Source organism: Struthio camelus, chromosome 2 (genome assembly GCF_040807025.1).
Source record: "Struthio camelus isolate bStrCam1 chromosome 2, bStrCam1.hap1, whole genome shotgun sequence".
Classification (NCBI taxonomy): domain Eukaryota; kingdom Metazoa; phylum Chordata; class Aves; order Struthioniformes; family Struthionidae; genus Struthio; species Struthio camelus.
This window is the reverse complement of record NC_090943.1, coordinates 104,476,438-104,491,057: the sequence shown is the minus strand read 5'-3', so window position 1 is coordinate 104,491,057 and position 14,620 is coordinate 104,476,438. Positions and strand designations below refer to the sequence as shown.

General features: G+C 41.9%; 1 protein-coding gene across 2 annotated transcripts in view; it reads right to left on the bottom strand.

Annotated features, from left to right (window-relative positions):
• The window catches only part of SLC22A23 (solute carrier family 22 member 23), a 123,409-nt gene that overhangs the window by 84,338 nt on the left and 24,451 nt on the right, over window positions 1-14,620 (bottom strand). The gene's annotated exons all lie outside the window — the stretch shown is intronic.

Sequence of the window (14,620 nt, the reverse complement as noted above, 5' to 3'; positions counted from 1 at the left end):
TGAACACAATGTAGCTTTCAAAAGAAGCCTTCCCCTCCTCTTTTCACTCACATGCCCCCATATGATTTCCACTTAACATTTTAAAATGCACCTTTGACCTGTTTGCCTCCGTTCACTCATATATTCATCTTTGCTAGGCCTGCTGCTAGTATTTCAGAACTCCAGAGTAAAAAAAAGATTGTGACTTTTTACTGAAAATAATCTGGTCAGGAAAGTTTCTTCTGCTCCCTGACCTTTCCATGTGAGAATTGCCAACTCAGCTAGAACACACAAACACACCATTCATCACTCATCATTTCTTTAACCTCCTTTACTGGGGTCCAAAGCTTGTGGCCATACTAGACAAGATTGGATGCAGTACTGTAAAATTTTATACTTAACGAATTAAATTTTCCTCATAATACGATGCTCTATTTTTTTCCTTTTGATTTTACTCCATTTGACGTATACTCTACCGTACATCAGAAACTCATCAACTTTCGGCTTATCCTGAATGCACTCAGCCAACATGCATGTAAGAAGGAAAGAAAGTTCTGTAAGTTATGGTTCCCTCATCTGCACCAATTCAACTGCTGATACAATCACACAATACAATACAAAAATGAATCAGTTAAAAACATGAAACAAAAAAAAAAAACAGAGCAACCAGCAGAGGAGTGGGGGAGGAATACCCTGCGCTTCAAGAGGTACTTTTGCATTTTTGTGCTTAAGCCACATCATCTTACATATCTGGTTTAGGTTGTAGTTGCAAAACCAGCTAAATCAGCAAAATTCAGGAGGTGGGAACAGGTGGCAGAAAATTCTGAAACCGGCTGTGCTGTTCCAAGGCTGTAGCACAGAGCCACACCTTTGCTCTATTTTCATATTTAGTTTCAGGAGACTGTAGTGGTCAGGACACAGTCTGCCACCCCAAGGGGAAAGCCCACCTTTCCACATTCACACCTCCCCTGACATTTATCTCTGATATTTGCATCACTTTGCTTTCTCATTGGCTATTTCAACAGAAGAACAGAAAAGCAGCTCAGCAAAGAAAATGTTTTTTTTGTTGTTGTTAGGCTTTTTTTGTTTGTTTGTTTGTTTTGGCTGAATTAACTAGCTGAGTTAGTTAATTATAGGGTGAGATGAATGTAAAAGCCACAGAAAGGAGGTGGTGTGGGCGCATGGCTGAGAAGGATGCAGGTGAGCAGGGCTGCTCCTCCTGGCTGCAGGAGCTGCCAGGCAATTCCACGGGAGTTCATCCTTAGGAGTTAATGTGCAACTAAAGAGTGGATATACAGTTCCCTTACTCTGCAACCACAGTAATGGGAAGAATATTTTCACTGGGATCACAGCTGCAGCCCAGTTTTCACGCAGTAAAGCATTTCCTTGAAGACCACCAAGGAAACACAGGTATTCTGCATACTAGTCTCATACATGATTCAGTCAGATATTCTCGGGTAGCCACCTAAATGACCATCAAAAATTAACTAAGCAAGCAGAATCCCCTCCTCCTCTTCAAACAAAAATAAAAAAAACAAACCACTGTCACAATCCAAAAGACTTTACAAATACTCTGAGCAGCAGATCAAGGTCAGATGAGCTGGTAAGACAAATCAGTGCAGACAGCCTCTTTCAGCATCTCTACACTAGAGACACATCTCTACACAAACAACATCATCTCTGCTCCTTGGTTCAAGCCCTGACCTTTTTCTTAAGCCAAAGATAAAACCTAGTGTCTTCCTTCGAGAGGAAATCTACTGAAGCAAAACTGAAGGGACAGTAAAGAAGTTTCTGTCAAAGAAACTGGTTCCTTCCAGCATTGTAATATCAGATTGACGGTCTGCATTTCTGCTCATGAAGGTTTAGAACTGCCACATCCCTGATCAAGATGTTTTACTCTGAATCACAGATTGTTTATTGTCATCTGCAGACTGGAAGCTTCTATTTATTCACTAATTTGAACGTTGCTAAGAAAAGCCAGCCAGCAAAGTGGAAGTCTCATAACCAAGACTTGATCATATTTGGTTCTCTAACTGAGTTTCAGCAGTTTTAAATAGATTTAAAGACAGAATTTCCTTGCTCAAAAGAGCTGAAGTAAGTAATGTTTAAACAAAGTCAAACAGATCCCTACAGAGTGTTTTCAAGAAGCCTTTTCTCTGCTGCCAATTTATCTGCTCTTCTCCAAGGCAAGTTAGTCAGCGCTCCTAGAAGTGGAAGGATTTCCATCTGCTACTATTTTTAAAAAAAGACAACTGTCCTGGGAGGAAACTTCAACCTGTCCAAGACATACACATTTCTAAACAAACTGAGGCTGCTGTCCCTGCCAAGTTGCAATTAAACATAGTCCAATCTTTAAAGAGCCTTTAAGAAGGAAGTTTTAAATCCCATGTTCAAGAACAACCCACACTGCATGAAGGCAAGCTTCACAGTGACTTGTAGCAGCCTAATCTGTTTTCACCAAGGGATGTTCCTGACCTTAAGATTGCTGCAATAAGCTTGCAAGAACTGATTTATCTGTGCCGTGAACAAGCCACAAATCAGGGCTCCTAACTGCATCTGTCAGCAGGGCACCATGGCAAGTCAAATTTGTATCATGGTTCTTGTAGCCCCACCTGTCTCTGTGGCTCTTCTCCACCATCATCAGCTCCTGCTCTCCTCCCGCACCTACCCATGCTCATCTGACCACACGGTGAGCTTTTTGGGGGAGGTAAATCCGGAGAAAACTGACTTAAAAAACAAAATAAAAAGAAATATACAGCAAAATAAATAGCTTTCTGCTATTCACTATAGGGCCAGATGAACAGTGGTAGGTGGGAGCACCCGCACAGGGAAGGAGGGGCAGACCCACCACAGGCAAAGCTGGGTCAGGTAAAGCTGTTGCAGAGCTGCACTCAAATTCTCCCTCAGAGAGCACGGCAAAAACTTCAGACAGTTTCTGCCGGGTTATTTTGATGTCTTAACTACTCCCGGGAATCGGGGCAGGAAGGATGTAAAAACAACACCAAAAAATCCAAAACCCACCACCAACAAAACACTCTAGCTTGCTTTGCACAGACAAGAGGGTTGTTACTGACGGAATTTCACTTCTGTGAAGTACTTGATTTTGCATTTCACTGCTGCAGATGGGGTCATAGAGTCATGTTGCAGCTGTATGCTTGTAGCAGAGCGGCAGGGTGCAAGCAGTACATGTATTGGTGGCCTGAAGGAGAGACAGAGACTATGCATAAACAGACGTTTTGCCTAATCGGAACGGACATCATATACAAAGCTGTCCTAATGGGAAAAGGCACTAACATCTCCACTGCAAGTCCCAGCAGGCACTTGAACCTCCAAGGCAGCCTCTCAGCAGAGTACAGCATCAACATGGCAGTGCTACTCAGATTCACACAAATGAATACAATATACTGCCTGGTTAATCTGGCCATGTTTTTGTTTCTGAAATTACTAGGATACGAAATCTGTAATTGTTGCTATTACTCTTCATTGGATATAAGCAGATTTCTTCTTTTAGAAAAATATTTGTCACATTCTCTTTTATCAGGAGTGAAGAGAGAAGAGGCATCTGGTGTACATATTATGTACTCTGTTTTCTTTCTGTCCTGCACGTGAAGCACCTAACCTCAGAAAACAAAGAGGGGTAAGGAGAAGATCGGGAAGAGAGGAAAGGCAGCTGCATGAATACTTAGTTTATTGAAATGCAGCATTCAAGAGTCCAGAGAGATGAAGTTTATCACCCAAAAAAGTCAAATACATCTTGTTAAAGTTTAGAAGATGCAGATTGCACTTTGCGTATTTTGTTCCAGACTTAGCACAGACACTAAAGAACAAATAAGAAAGACTGGGCAACGATTCAGGCAGATTCACCATCTGAACCACATCAGAGCAAGACGAGTATGGGGAAAGTCGAGGTTCATATAATCAAAGCTTCTCCAGCCCCAATTCCAAAGCATTTGAATGCAATAATTTGGTGTTCTCTATTGCAGAGATAGAAAAGAAGCCAGTTTTTCCGGTAGATTACTAACAATGACAGCTTTATTTATTTATTCAAACTTTCAAAACATAATAATTTTTAATGGACCTGTAATTCAAAAGCTCTTTAATTAATTTTCATCAAGCTTCCTAGAAATACTAATTTGTTTCTGTGCATTGAAAACAAATATGTCAAGGTGTAGACAAAACTCCTTTTTCAAAGTCAAAGCAATAAAGGAAAACAAAATGGAATTTTATTAGGAACGGCGGTTCCAACTTCAACACATAAGCTACTTCTTCCATTACACAATTTTTAAAAAGTTATTCCTGTTTTTCCTTTATAGAAAATGAAAATGGATTAAACTACTATATTTTTCCTTATATCATTTTCCAAATAATTTCTCCCCTCTCACATTGTTGATTGTGCTTCCTTTATATTTTCTGTTATTTTTCTTTCTTCCAAACTCTCTTGCGAAGCTCTAAACCAACCGCTCCAAGAGCGAACAGCTGTATGCCCAGAAGACACCATCACTGCCTATCTGCATAGCACTGAAATCAGGTGGAAGCAGCACTGGAACTGAATAAAGGCCCTTAAATAAGGGTTGACAGAGTGGCACTGTTCTCCTTCTGGACAGCAGCTCCACATCAAGCAGAAAACTCTAGGTTTTTTATGATGATCCCTGGTCAATATGCTTAAGTATCTTTTGAACTGAAAGATCTTTTGATGCCTTGTGGAGAAAACGTCCTCCTCTTTTCGAGTGTTTGGATAACTGACAGTAAACAAATTAAGTTGTCTATGCCTTAGTACTCAGGCATACAGGTCTTCCAGTTTGCATTTTTATCAGAGAATTATTATTTATAGTGCACCCCAGTGGCATTTATCCTCTTCCACTGTACCACAAGACTTCACATGCCAAGGGTTCTCCTGGACAAGCTCTCCAAATCTTCCTAAAACAACTCATGATGTTACTATCCACGGCCAACTGTGGCATGAGCAGACCTTTCACTCTGCTGCTTTTTCTGCCAAAGATCATCCTCCTTCGAGAATAAACAGCAGCAGAATGAATTGCATGTCCATAACCTAACATATTGAATATGTGAGGTAAGCCAGTGATGGAGATATATTTGCTCTTAAATGCCTGACTGTATGGTAGAGTACTGAGGATAAATGCTAAGAGTTTGCTATAAAGAGGGTGATCTTTGCCAAAGGAAAAAGACAGAAAGCTGGAAGTGTTAACACAGAACTACTGCAGCAATTTGTGTAACCCATACAAGTACTGCTAGGAGACGAGTGTAATTGCATGCTATTAGAGGGGATAGAAGTCACAAGAATGGTTAATCTGCCCTGAACTCCTGCAAACACAAATGGGTTGGAGATATCGGGCCATCCAGGAACTGGAGAAATCACCTGCAGAAGCACAGGAATTTAGCAATTGTGCTAGGATGCAGATCCAGAACTTCTGATGCAAATAGTGGACCTTGCTCCCTTCCACAGTTCAGTACAGAAACTATTCATCAAGAAATGGTTACATTTCCAAGTCAAGTAGTCTCCCACAAGCACCCTTTTTCCTCCATGACACTATCTGTTTTATTACCATCCACCTAAGCCTGAATTCAAATTTATCTCCAGTCCAAAGACTCCATACTGAATGCATTGAACTTTGTCTGCTTTAGGCACCCAAGTATGCAAAACTTAAATAGCGCTTGCAGACGTTAGCACATCGTTTATTAAACTGCAGTGAACTGATTTCTTCTCTTACAATTTATACTATAACCAGAATTCAAAGAATGTGAGCAAACAACCTTTTAAGCTAGTAACAAGCACTTGTGTCTAAACTTATCTCTAAAAACTACATAACTGTATACACAATCCATTTAAGAAGGGACCAGTTGTTCTCAAAAGACAAAAACATAGCTCATAGTTTTAGGTTCATTAGTAATTGCAGCATGTGATTTATGAACAAAGTCATCTGTAGCGTAACAGTGGGTAGTATTCTTTAAAAGAGAAAAATGAGTGATAAAAACATTTGTATAACATGTGGCCAGTATACAGAATGTAATCATATCAATGAAACTGAGAATTAAAGCAAAAGTGAACCTTTTATTGTATCTGACTAAATAATACACATTTTTAGAAATACTGTAATGAGAATTGCCTGCATATTTCATGCTTTGATTGAAATTTAATTAAGTTGAACTAGTGAAAATCCCATGCGGCTATGTTATTTGTAAGCGAGAAAATAGGAGTCATGTCTGCATGACTGGGGACGGAAACCTGGCTAGCCTTGCTAAATTATGGTTCCTCTTGAAAGGCACATAAATATTTATGTAAATTTTTGTGCTGACATTTTGTTGCTGGACTTTAATATTCAAGTCACTACAGATATATTCCATATACATGCGTTTTTTCCTCTATGCACAGTATGCTGCCATAAAAATTTGGCTTGCATTTTCCTAACGAGCTACCCTGTAAGAAGAGGCAGGAAAGGGAAGGAAAGCACCATTCATTCATAACTGATTTGTGAACCTGCGTGTGCTTCCTTTTGCAGCAGAAAGTAACACATGCACACAGAGCGGAAATGTGCATACACCTATATCTCACTGGAAAACATAAGCTGGGAAAGAAAACCACATTGTACACTATCTTAAAGGGAGTACCTTGCTACCGAGCTCTTCACTGCCTGTCTTGCATCCAATGCTTTACCAGTTTAAAAGTGCACAGTGCGAGGACCTTGATGACAGCTTAAGGATCAGGACAACCAAAACTCAGTGAGCCAACAGACTTGGCAGAATAGGTTGTGTACCTACAGCTTCAGCAAGGGATGCTCCCTGCAGCAGATTCATTTTCCTACTAGAAAAAAAACCACAACAAAACCGACAGCTTCCACATCCCCATCTCTGAGCCCCTTACCTTTTCGAGAGGAAAAAAATCATGCTTCTTGGATCATGAAATTACAGGATTAATTGTAAACCTGCAACAGTGTCAGACAAATAGCAACAATAAAACATTGTTGAAATATCGGACCTCTGTAGCTATGATGTACATAACCCTTTTCCAGCTAAGGTAAGCAGAGTAGTTGGAGCCCAAGCATTAGGCATAGTTTAAAGGAAGGCTCTATACTTTTACTTACTGGTAAGGATGAGCAGACAGTCTGTAATACTCTCCTCCCGAAGGGCCAACTCCCCTTTTCTTAGGCAAAGAGGTTAGCATGGGTGCCGCAGCAGGGCCCATGCAGCAAATACCTAGCAGAAGGACTCTGCAGTCCTTCCATACAGACCAGCTATATCCATACGGCCACATCAGTCAGTTCAGACAGGGCTTGCAGATATGAATGCACACGAATTTTGAGAAGCTAATAGAGCTTTTGCTACTGGAAACTCTATGCAGCAAAAAATAGCTCCTTAGCTACTGCCTTACCAAAAAAAAAAAAAAAGAAAAGAAAAAAAAGACCAAAACCCCCCCCTAAAACCCAACCTCCCCCAAACTTCACAATTTACACTTACAGTAAGACTTACACTTGCACTTCAGCAGAGTAAAAGGGCTGCAAGTGAAAGCCAGCTTCTCAGATTTAAATATATACCCTTCTTCAACACCTCCTTACTGTTAGAGGCTACAACTCTATGAGCAGCTGAGACAATGCAAGGAAATTTGGAAGGGGAGGAAGGGAGCCACCCCATTTCCTTCCAGCGGCAGTGAGCTCTCGGCTATGTGAGAGTGATGAGCAGACCTGTGAGGCCACTGGCCATTGCTCAGATTGGAAAAAAAAAAAAAAAAAGGGGGGGAAAAAACCCCTAGAAGTGTCATTACGATCATGAACAATTACAAGGACAAGAATTTGCAGGACAGAGATTTCTCATACCCGAACTGCTGAAGCTGCTTTGGAACAATTAAAAGATGACACTTTAAATGGTATATGCAGGCTGTATTTCAAGCTGGGGAAATTGCAAGCGTGTTCTAATCTCATCTGACTGTCACTATCAAAAGTATTTTAACAGTAGTGTTGCATCTCAATTGCACTCCCAACTGACCAATCATACAAAAAGTACCTCAAATAGAAGTAATTCCTTGGGCTTTTTGGTCACGCTGACAACACGCTACATTTTCAGCAACCGAAATAAAGCAGGATCTAAGTTTAATCAGGTTTTTTCAATTTCTTCATTAACTAACCGTCTTTTAAGCTCCCAAAGAGCTTTAAAACAATCAAAGAGATTCTTCTTTTATTCCTCTTTGGCAAACTTCAAGACTTACACAAATTCGTCTAAAATTGACTGCCTCAAATGGTCCAGTTTCCAGGACTGATGCTTGAGATAATGTATTAGCAGTGCTGCGAGGGCACTTCTGCCCTGGAATGCAGTTTGTAGGGGTTAAAATAAGCATGCCAGCCAAAGCCCTAGTGGCAGACTCCATGTCCTCAGAAGAATTTACATCCACTCTGACCATCAGGAAAGGGAAGGAAACTCAAAGGAAATATTGAGGAGAAAGAGGCTGTCAGATTATATGAGGATTCACAACCTGATTTTGCTGAAGGAAGCAATACAGGACAAGGAAGATTTATAAGAACAGTATTGTATGCTGGGACTTGTAGTTCCAATAACCTTTTCCATTCCTGCACAAATTGAGCCCTCGGGCATTTGATTAAAGGCATGCACAGTCCTTTTTTTTGAGCAGTTGAAATGCTCCTATTTCATGCTATTTTGTGGCTTGCACAGAGCTAGTAAAAATACAGAGGTACAGTTTCCAGAAACTCACTTCCCATCTCAATATTAGAACAATCTGTGGCAGCTCTTTAAACAAAGCTCTTCAGTATTACTTAGCAATCAATGGACACTTTAGAGTGATCCAGGAAAATTCTCGTTCACACTCGATCATAGTCAATCGCACTATGATTACTCCTATTACACCTGCATCAAAAGACACAACAGAGTAAGTAAAGGTTGGTTTTATAAACAGAAGGTGGCTTAACAACCTTGATCTTATCACATACGTGTCAGTGGGAGAACCCTATGTTACTGCAGAACCAAAGCACATTTCAGTGCACTGGAAAGTTGTCAGATGTTTTCCACATCCTCTCATTTGAAAACACATTACAAGGGCTGTTTATTCAGCCGGTTCAGATTACGCTGAATAACTTAGGAGTCTGTGGTTTCCAGTACTTCATGGCCTAGGCTAGGCAAGCCAGGTGTTTGTTGCTGAAGAGTCAGGGGAGGAAAATGGAGAACACAACAAAGCAATTCTACTGCTTAGATTATTCAAATTCCAAGGGAAGTAGGAGTTACAAACTTGGGATAGCCCAGGATCTTACAGACTCTACCTTTCTGGGAGGAAAAAACAAACAAACAAACAAAAATACACAGGAAAAAAAATCACCCATTATTTTGACATCTAGCTGGAAGCAAAATTATTTTACAGTTCCGACATTACTACAGCCCAACACCCAGAGGCTTCCATTCTCTGCTTTGGGACTTGCTCATTCCTCAGCCTAAACAAGCTTTCTAGCATGGAGCTTTCCAGGGATATGGGTTTAAAACAAAAAGAAAAAAAAAATCCCATACCTTAAGAAGCCACATTAAGCTTCAGTGCCTGTGTAATAAGATCAGTGCCTGTGTAATTTGCAGGAGTGACAGGTTGAGTCGACCTAGCTATAAATGAGAAAGATACAGCACAGCTGGACGTCTCAGCCAGCTGGAAGTCTTTGCCAAACTTTCCCAGTCTTTTCAAACACAAGCTATTATTAGGAGAAAAAAGGAGGGAAATGCTGTTGAAGAGTGAAACGGATAAAACAATGTGCCTACTCATCTTGTTACCACACATCAGAGGAGCTCCCCTGCTTCCTTGCTCCAACCTGAGAAGACATTGTCTCCCTGATAGCAAAGCTATTTTCAGAAGCTATTTACTGGTTCATTCAAGTCTAGACTTCCTAATTTTGCAGAGTAATCTGTAGTTCAGTCACCCATGAAATTACCTGAACCGTCTGCAACTGTGTGCAAATCTGTGCCATTGCTTGTGCTGTCTGCACTCAGGTATAATCATTAGAGTGATGGCACACAACACTTTAACGGGAAGCTCGTTAAACTTGTCGGTAGCATTTGCCAGAGAAATATGACTCTCCTCCCCTCCTCCCCCTTAAATAGTTTAATTAATATCATCATCCTAGCTCGTACTCCAGAAAATGACAGAAGTGGGAATACCAGAGGGAAGATAAACGTGGCATAGGAAGGGACCAGTCAGAAAGTAACTCTTGCTTTCCTTTATCCATTTAGTTTGCCCCCTGCAGTATTAGGCGACGCTCCTGCTCTGTTCCCCAGGCTCGGACGATGCAAGGGATGTGATGCACAGCAGGAAATCTTCTAAAGGAAGGCCAGACAAGACCAAAGAGCACATGCCACTAACAATAGGACACTTGCTCTACTCAAGAGGGAAAACGTACGGTTTTCCTCGCAGAGGGATCTGACACAAGGTGCTGCCAGCACGGCCTCAGCAGCAGCGCAGGACATGAAGAGGAAGAAGGAGGGTTATAGGAAGGGGGAACTCCTGCTTTCAGCCATGTGAGCTGTTGCATCAGCTCCCCCAAGTCTGTGAAAGCAAAACCTAGGGAAGGGACCGTGCTGAGTCAGTCGCAGCATCTGACTTTCTACAGAAAACACACAGGAAAAGGCTGCCCCGGAGCCAGGCCCCAGTGAGGCCAAAATGACCCGGAAGTAACACCCTCCCCACCCCCCCCCAAGATAATCAGCTTGGCTTTCTCCAATGACTTCCACATTTGCTGAGCGTACTTTGTCCCATGTGCTCTGCAACCAGCAAGCAGAGCTGTTTGCAGTAGCACGCGGAGCAGAGACACACCTTTGCCTGCTGTGAAAAGTCCACACACTCAGCGGGAGCATTACTCACGCACAGGCATCATCAGGGCTGCCTGCGCCCTGTCCTCTCCCTCTCAGCCTGGGCGAAGCAAGCCCATTGCAGCACCAGCCTCAGGCCTTTTCACCCCCATGGGTAATCTCAGTTCTCCTAGTCTTCAACTGAGCAGCAGGCTGCCGTGCTGTACATCCAACTGCACTGAGCCAGCAGGTCTAGGATGCCAGCACATTCCCCCAGATGCGTGTACAGAGACCAATACTGACAAGAGACATCCCCAAAAAAGAAAAGCTTTCCCCCTTTTTTCTGTTCAAGTTTAACAACCCCTCCTCCCAACCGCCCAATCTACACTCTTTTTGGCTTTTAACTTCTGGGCAGGCAGTACATCTGCCTCCAACTTTTGCAGTCAGACTAATCCTTAGTACCCCTCCACCATCTCCCTTCAAGTGAGTTAGCAGTGTTCCCAGCACCCTCCTCCAGCAAGGGCAGACCCATTTCTGCAGAAACGTGTTTGGAAAACATAGCAGGGGACGTAAACAGCATATCGCAGCCAACAGCTCCAGCTCTGTGTATCAAATGACTGCTGAGCGTGGCATATCAGGAGTCACTTCCCCCTCCTGGTGAGAGCTTCCTGATGACGCTGTTAGTGCTGTTCATAAGACATATGCTTGCTGCATAGGAACACAGTAATCTACTCAAGGTTAGCACCAAGCAGGAAACCACTGCTGGAAGATGGTAGAAACCCCCCTTCTCCATATCAGCATGAAACAAAAGCCTTTCAAAGTTATGCTTGTTTGTTGAGTGGTAAGGATTAACTCCCTTCTATTCTTCTAGATGATGCAATCACCTGAACCACTGGGGATGAGAAAGGCCTAGATTCATTTTTCCTCTGCTTCCCCCATTCCTAGCAAGTGCAATCATCTGTGCAAAACCTGTCTCTTCCTGTAAGGTTGCTAGAAATGTCACCTGAAAAGCCTTTCCCAACACAAGTTTTTCTCAAAACTGAAACAGCTGCAGAAAAACTTCCTCGTTTAACAAATCAACATCAAAAGCGGTTTCTTTAGGCAAGTCCAGAGCAGCTCCAGGCAATATACTGTATTTAAAGGCTACAGAAGCTAGCTCGTTACAACTAATCAAGGCGGTCAGCAGAAGAGGACAGGTAGCTCCATCTCAGAGCTGTCCCTCCACAGAAGGTAAGCCTTGCTCCAATGCTCGTCCTGCAGGTTAGGATGACCAGGTAAGAGTTTTTGGCCACTAAGAAAAGTGCAGTTCAAATGGTGAGAGCAACTCAGAGTTAGCAATTCTGTATATTAAAGACAACACTTGGGTGCTATTTCCATTCCCAAAGCATCCAGGATGGTTATTCACCGTTTCTCTTGGGCAGGCAATAAATCCAAGCATAACTAGCAAATACAGCACAGTGTAAAAGGGACCCTGTGGCAGGCTAATTACCTTTGCAGGCTACACAAGCCTACAGAGCTTGCTTCTACACAGTATATTTGAAAACTTCGCTAATGACAGTTTCTAGCATATCAAACTTTCCATTTTCTATTGATCTGCTCAAGGCATCCAGCTGGGAATTCTAGGGCAACAGAACTCTAGTGGGAGAAATCAAGACCATTACGAGAAGGGGCACAGGGGCTATGAAATCAAAGACAACTCCACAAAGGACTGCAGTAGGCACACCATGGACTCCAGCAGAAAGGGCAAAAAGTAATTTTAAGTTGACAGGGAGCCCAACAGATTATGAATACTAATTATTAAAAAAAAAAAATCTGTTCCTCCCACTCCCTTAAGAGTCTCAGAGTTAATCCCCTTCCTCTACTCTGTGCGAAGACGACAGGTTTTGTTGTTGGTGGTGTTGAAATGAAAATATTTAATACAGAAACACCCACTCCCCTCACCTCCCTAGCTAGGTTACCATACTCACCGAGGGTACAGGTGCTGCATCTTTTGCATTTTATCACTTCCACAGAAGTGCACTGAGGTTCAGGCAACTGCTATTTTTAAGATGGATCTCTGCTAATACTTGCTAGCACTATATTTGCATGGACAGAGACAGATGCCCATTTGAGGTGGACATACACACAACAGCAGTTATGGCAAACACCTGGATTATGGGGGGATCAGATTCAAATCCGTGCTGTGAATCAAGCAGAGTGTAGATTAAACAGGGTCTCCCACTTGCTAAATGAAAGTCTTGGGTGGCAAACTATTGTGTGCTCTAAGGTGACGCATGCACTCTGATCTCAAACAAAAGGTCCACAATGAAACTTTTGCTTAGATGGCATTTTCCCACCAAAGTGCTCAGTTGCAATGACTCTATTAAAAAACAGCAACAACAAGGAGCTTACATGATTCATTCGGCCATAGAAAATCCCAACTAGTCCAAGTTCCAACTGAATATCAGATTGATAATAGCTAAAGATCCCTCCTACTAGAACCAGAAGGGGGAAAAAGAAAAATGGGTAGATATGAATTCTAGGCTCTCCTAAACACATTGCTGTACCTGAATGCAAGTTTATCCAAAACAAGAGTGCTCAAAAGAGCTTCTGATTAAGACCTATTGACTATACATGGCTGACTTCACAAATCCATCTGTGGTATTCTAACTGGTGATGGAGGATAAAATTTCTGCCCTAGCAAAGGAAAAAAATCTTCCTTCACAGCCAGGATCATGATCAACATTCAGAGCTGACTGTGCAGTAGGACAGCAAAAGTAGATTGGATGTTAATACTGCTTCAAGAATAATTCACTCTTTTTCGTTTTCTTCTGTTCTAATAAGATCTCTAAAATCAGTAAGTAAAAGGGATTAGGATGTTTTGTCTGCCATTTTACACCATGAAATATCACAGTGAATCTGAACTGCGGGCATTTTAAAACATTTCACAATAAGGATGTAACATCTTCAACAGCAGTGTTATTTTCTGATGAAAAATTCTCACTAGAGATTATATGACCAAAGGCAAAAGAAAAAAAAAAAATCTATCTGGGGTACCATACCATCTATTATGAAGAAATGCAAGACAGAACAAGCTCTTGCATATTCTAGTCACGCTGCCTTCCCTTCAGTGTAGTTTAAAGAGAAACAAAAACAAAAAACAAATACCGTGGAATTTCATACTATGTAGCACTGCATGCAGAATAAGGATATTGTGCTAAATCTTCATGGGCTAGGTACCATCTACAATAGGAAGCAAATACAATTTTATGAAGACTTGTACAGCAAGTTCAAGGATATATTTAGATAATGCTTTTCCAGAGCCATAACTAAAAAGGCGGAAATGTTATGTTCTCCTCAGCTGGTGCAATACTACCTGTTAATTACAAACAGTAAAGGAAGCACAAGCAGACAGGGCTCTCTTAAGTACATCCAGCTAACACAGAGTAGGCTGGTGGCATTGCGTATGCACTCTCTGAAGGCAGGGCCTCCGGAAGAGAGGGGTTTTGAATGTTTTGGCTACCAGTTTACCAGTCATCTCCCCCAGGTACTATATGCACATAGACCTTGCTTATAAGGTTTCCCTCAAGCTTTTCTCAGCTGTCCCCCACCCTGTGAAGGGAAAAAAAAATAGCGTCCTGATAAAAGCACTTCAGGCCCCTCTTCTCACATGTTTTTGCTGTACTTTATGATCCTGTGGCAGAGGCAAGGGCTCTCTTGGCTGCAAAGTAACAAGCACATTTCTGAAAAAGTGCTACATACCACTACATACATACATACATACTACTACAGACAAAGCAAGTGAAGAGTCTCCTACTGAGCTCAATGCTGCAAGATGAAATCCACACCCATTATCGCGTGGAAGAAGCCAGGACTC